The sequence below is a fragment of the Cupressus sempervirens genome, chromosome 4, assembly GCF_028749045.1.
Source record: "Cupressus sempervirens isolate cs-2001-9-10 chromosome 4, ASM2874904v1, whole genome shotgun sequence".
In the NCBI taxonomy this organism is placed as follows: Eukaryota; Viridiplantae; Streptophyta; class Pinopsida; order Cupressales; family Cupressaceae; genus Cupressus; species Cupressus sempervirens.
This window is the reverse complement of record NC_143121.1, coordinates 443,732,965-443,739,186: the sequence shown is the minus strand read 5'-3', so window position 1 is coordinate 443,739,186 and position 6,222 is coordinate 443,732,965. Positions and strand designations below refer to the sequence as shown.

The window sequence follows — 6,222 nt, the reverse complement described above, 5'->3', positions numbered from 1 at the left end:
ATGAGGAAACAGGAACATAGATAAGAAGAAATGCACAGGAAAGTTCAAAATGCATTGCGTGTGAAAAAAATATTCGAGATATCAATGAAGAAGCAGGAACACCTGCTTTAACTTTACTAAACAACATTGTTTTGTTCTTTCACGTAGGTATGAAGAAAGGTATCCCAAGTAAAGAATATTGAACAGCCTTTCAATTGCATTGCCCTGGAAGGAGTTGCTGCTATAAATCCGTACTTTGTCAATGATCATTCTCCCATCGAGTCCAAGCTTATCAAGTTTTGTATCTTAGGTGTGCTTAGTAATTGTATTTTTCTCAAGTCCTCGTGGTACTTGGTTTTGTGTGCATAGAGAGTTGAGAGAGGAATTTTACCCGTTCAATCTCATTTTCGAAAGATGGTATCTGTAGTTGGAGAAGCTCTTCTATGAAAAGTTTGTGAGATGGTACTTGAGATCGCTGTTCGCAATGTGGCTGAGCAGGCAAACATGTTGGTGCATTTCAGAGAAGATTTCAGGTGGTTAAGTGACGAACTCATGTATTTGAGGGGTTTTCTGAAAGATGCTGATCGAAAGTCTCAACAGAGGGAACAGAGGGAGCATGTGAAGCATTGGTTGGAGAAGCTTCACGTTATTTCTCTCCTCGCAGATGTCCATGTGTTTTAGAATCCAAGTATAGAAATATCGCTCGATTTTGTGCGTTGAATTGTAAGCAATGGATTTTTCACTATAGGATGGGACGCAGAATTCAGGAAATCAAGACCGCATCAGCTTTGTTACTGATGATGGTAGCAAGCTGGAGCTATTGCATCAAGTTTCTTCGGCTGCAAATGAAGCATCAGCCTGTACATCATCTCAAAGTGTGGACTGGAAGAGATCTTGTCTTCTGCCCAGCGGCAGTGATTCACACACTGTGGGAATTCACTCGAAAGTCGATGTGCAGTGGTTGGGATGGGGAAGACCCATCTCCTTCAGCATGTCTACAACCACAGCAACATTAAAGAAAGGTATGAGTACTCTATATGGCTTTCAGTTTCTCAGTCTTATTCTGTTTTGCAATTACAGAAAGATTTAGTCTTCCAGTTAGATAAAGATTTACACGAGCAGATAAAGGGTAGTGAAGTAAGTGAGCAGGTGTATTAGCTCCGCAGATTCATGAAAGGTTGCAAGGAAAGAGGTGTCTAGTGGTGCTCGATAATGTGTGGAGGGCTGAGAGAGAAGATGATTTGTTAGCTAGACTTGGCTTCCCAATTACAAACAATAGCCCATGGAAAATTGTGGTGACCACAAGAAGTAAGGAGGTTTGTGCAAATTTGAATGCTCAAACTTATGAGATGCAATATTTGTCTGATGAAGACAGTTGGAGGCTTTTCTGTGTTTATGCCTTTGAGAGATCTCAGGTGATCAAAAGAGAGCCAGGGAAGCGTCTGGAAGAAGTGGGTCGTATGATTGTGAAGCAATGTGGTAATCTGCTACTGGCCATCAAAACAATAGCCGCATCTCTGGCAAAGACCAGAATGCCAAGTGACTGGGAGTTCAAGCTCCACCAGCTGCAAGGGGTCCAAGGGACTGCCAATTACATTGATCCCATCATGCCTATTCTCAGGCTCAGTTATGATTCCTTGTCCCCAATCCTTAAAGCGTGCTTTGCTTATATTTCCTTCTTTCCAGAGGACGAGAAGATAGATTGTGAGTATCTGATATACTTGTGGATTGGGGAAGGCTTTATTCGAGCAGGAGAGGGCCAGTTGGATGTGGCATGGGACTGTTTGTATCAACTCGCCAATCTCTGTCTGCTTCAGCTATGGGAAGAAGATACTGGATACGATCTAACCAAATATTGTAAGAGTTCACGATCTATTGCTCGATTTGGCCATACAGGTATCCAGAGAAAACAGAAGTGTTTTTTCTGTTGAGGAAGCCTCCAAAGATGCAAATGCAGACTGTTGTCGGATTTTACTCGGCAAGAAAGATATAAATTGTCACGGGGTGGATTTTAGCTTATGCCCAGGTTAAGCCTTCTCCCTTAGAATCTCCAACCACGCGTGGCACTGGCGATCCCTTCTTCTGACTGGCCATAAGGTCTAACCATTTTCGTTCACCTAGACTACGCCTCCCCTTAACTTCATCACGTGCCCACACACCTGACTGCCTAAACAAACACTCCTGCAGAATAGAAGTGCCTGCCGAACCACTCCTTACTCTGGTTCTCTTCCTTTGCTGCACCACACACACATCCTCGAGCTACTAGCTCTACCCTTGTTCAACCCCAGGCTGAACCCCTACTTAGCTCTTGTGATATCTTCACCTCAGGGTCCCCCATAAGACCACCTTACTCCAATATCGGCCATATGCGATCTCAACTCCCTGAGTCTCTTGACCACCTCTGATCATCCTTGATCTTCATAATGCCACTCTTGGAATGCACAGAACTACCATAGCTCCCTTTGTTCAACTCCACTGACTCCCCGAGCCTAGCACTACACCACTGCACTACTACATTGAGAACCACTAAGACTCCCTTGCTGAACACCGCATCCACATTGGCTGACTTAGACCACATGAGTTCTCCCCTATCCACTCCGCATACTTCCAAAGCATACTCGACACCTCCACAACACCTTGGAACATTATAGAGTCCTCCAGTCCAATCCATCATGTTACCTTAACACGGCCCATGTCTCCACAACATTCCACCTCTTGCTGGTCTCCCTAGCTCCCCATTGAACCTTGAAGCCCAACCCTTGTTCCCCACAGAGCTGTTGATTGCCTTAGCCAAATTCTGAATCCAAACATTGAGCCCCGATTGCTTCGACACCATGTCTATGTCTACATGCCCTTGTTGGTGAACACTTCTCGTGCATCTGATGCACTTGAACCAACCCCTTCATGTATCCACGCAATCTCTTACCCAATCCACGGATCCCTTTGCAACACAAGACCTACTTGAGTTCCACACCCTAGCTCCATGATCCACCCAACCCTGTTGGACACTGTACTTCATTTCCAACTCGGCTACACCACCATAGCTTCACCTCTGAACCACTTCACTCATTTTCTTTGCCCATTTCAATCATGCACCACAAACCATTGCTCCTAGCTATCCACCATGACTCACCTCCTTGAGCCATGCCCAACAACTACCTCTTTGGATACCTAATACGGATCTGCCTCATGACTCGGCTCATCTTGAACCCATCCCAGAACACTACATCCCGATCACCATACTAGACCACCATAGCCATTGAGATCTCACCCTAATGCAAACCCACACAACCAAGCACCCAGGATGTGCACCCATTGCCACACCCTTTCCATACCGCGCTACATAGGTGTTTGGCTCCTCAACATGATCCCCCACACAGCTAACCATAAACCCCCAATGCTCTTACTCAAACAAACGTCTTTGCCTCCTACCGCAGGACTAGGTACGCCACTTCCCCAGCTTTCAGACTTCGGATAACCTCCAGGTAGGCATCCTACATTGGCTCAGCTACTCCGCTTCACTAAGTTAAGGACCCTTGTCGTGTCACCAAACCTCATTGCATTACGATACGATGGAGTGACACTTCATCACTCCTAACAACTATGCATCATCTCTATCTCATCCGAAGACTAGAGGGAAGGACTACTCTTCTTCGTCCCTCTCGAGAGAGTTCAACTATCCAAGCCACCCATTATGCACACCGGCACTTACCCTCCGCAGTTACACTTCAGCTCGGCTCCACGCCTCGCCTACACCACAATTATGCTAGAGGGAACATCTCGTAGCACAGCCCTAAGATACACCTTGGCTTGGTTCCACACCGTGCCTACACCACAACTATGTTGGAGGGAATATCTCGCAACACAGCCCCAAAGCATACACCTCAGATCATGTCCATGACAAGACCCTATGCCACAACCATGTCTGCCCAGCACACGACCTAGCCCCATTTGCTCTTCAGCTTAGCCCATGCCTCGCCTACACCACACCTGTGTGCACCCAGCATTGCCGCACAGGCCCAAAGCCTTTGAGTTTCATCTTGTGAATCGACAGCCCCTTACATAAATGACAACGACATCTCAGAGACTCGTCCTGTTTGTCTCTGCACGCTCTCGTTGTCTTAGAATGAGGGGATTACAAGCATTCCATCAAACATTTTTACCGCTATGAGAGGACTACGCATTCTCGATCTGAGCGGGACAGAAATCTCTGAATTGCCAGAGAGCATTGGAAAGAAGAAACTCCTCAAAGTCTTGAATTTGAAGAGTACATATATTGTGGAGGTGCCAGAGTGTGTGAGACATCTGAAAAGTCTCTTGTTTCTTGCTCTGCGTAGGAGGGGATGTGAGAGATTACCAGAATGGATCAATGAAGTTAAATGTCTTGAGCATTTAGAGTGCGAGGGGGTTAGTGATCGCATTCCAAACGGAATATCAGAGCTGGCCTCTTTGAGAACACTCCGAACAGGTTATTTGAATCTGTCCATGGAAGAGGACGAATTCCTTAAGTCAGAGGAACTATGCTTAAATGTTAAGCATGAAATGGAGCTGGAACGAATCCGCACATGGCCGGGAAAGATGCGTCATCTATTCATGTGGAATGAGAGCACATCAGAGTTGTTGGAACTTTCAAAGAAAATGGCAGAGATGAAAGATCTAGAAATTCTTCATTTAAACAGGTTTGCGGCGCCAATTTGGATATGTGGTTTTGCAAATCTGAGGGAACTCAAGTTGTGTGAATGTGATTGTAGTAATTATCCAGAGTTGCAAACACTGCCCAATCTAGTGAGGTTGGTGTTGCAGGGGAACGAAAGGTGCAGAGAATTGCCAACAGCGTTTGGAAATGCGCGAGAGTTTCCACAGCTCCGCTTTCTCACAATAGACGACTTCACTGAATTAGAAGAGTTTCCAAAAGTGGAGGATGGAGCGATGGAATGCCTAGAGGAGTTCAGTCTAATTCACTGTCCCAAAATGAAGAAAGTGAGAGAGGGATTGGAGCAGTTGAAAAGACTCCAGGAGGTATATTTTAGTGGTTCAGGAACCACTGTGGTAACCGAGAAGTTCAAGGAAAGTGGAGAATATTGGCGTAAAATCAAATCCATCAATCCTCATGTAACTATTACATGTCGGTAAGCATTTTTATGTTTTAAATATTAAAAATTATTTATTAATTATTCACTATTCATTTATTCAATTTTTTTGGTATCATTATTATGGAATGATAAATTATTTTTATTTGAATCTAGGTTAATATTTAAATTCTATATAATAAATTTTTATTTAATTAAAAATAAAAAAGTGATTCTCTTTGGTCTATTTTTGTATTTTGACTTGTGGTCATGTATAAATATTCGACCTTTAATGTATCATTACACTCTATAAAAAATTCTAATTCAAGTACAACTTGTGCAATTGTATTTACATCCTTCTTTATTTCAGAAATAATTTGATCATTAATGTCTTTAAGTGAAATAATGAGAGGTTCTTTAGATTGTGGAAGATAAACTTCTATGTATAATATCTTTTAAGTTCTTTGCTTTTCAATATTGATGTATAAACTCTCACACACATATATAATTTATTGTTTACTTATCATTTTGGCTTATCTCTCTATTTCCCATCATGTATTTTTTAGGTTTAGTGGAATTTCCCCTCTCTTTAGTTTTTGGAATATTCTCTTTATTTGATTTTTGAACTTTTTTTTTTCTTCGGTTATTTTTTGTGAGTATTGCAGTCTTTGAGGTTTCTGGTTAGTCATTTAATCCTTTATTTCATTTTTATTTTTATTGGTTAGTTTTATTTCAACCCTTGGTAGGTGTGCAATCTCTTTCCTTGGTCCCTTTATCTTATGAGTTAGTTCCATCTACAATCATTTTATTTTGCATCTCTTGATCTTTTTCATCTTAATGATGGATCACGTAGTGTGATTTGAAACGTTGATGGTAAAAAGAATTCAACACAATCTAATCCAAAAGCCAATCATTATAAGTGTATCTATTGTAAAATTAAGTAAATCAAATACCAAAATATAATAAGCTCTTTGAATTTTTACAATGTTTACATGATATACAAATTTGTCTACTAAACCAAATTTTTAATTGAGAACACCACATAGAATTTCACATTCAAAAATCTGCATTTCTAGTTCAAATATGTGAAAATGATTTTCAAGATGCAAATCATAATATTCTTGATTACACTTGTACAATAAATTAACACACATATAGAGAAATCTAAACAAAA

At 41.8% G+C, this 6,222-nt stretch overlaps 1 pseudogene; it reads left to right on the top strand.

The window, feature by feature from the left end:
• The first annotated feature begins 281 nt into the window (after positions 1-281).
• Positions 282-5,175, top strand: LOC149561909 (putative disease resistance protein RGA3; annotated as a pseudogene).
• The last annotated feature ends 1,047 nt before the right edge of the window (positions 5,176-6,222 follow it).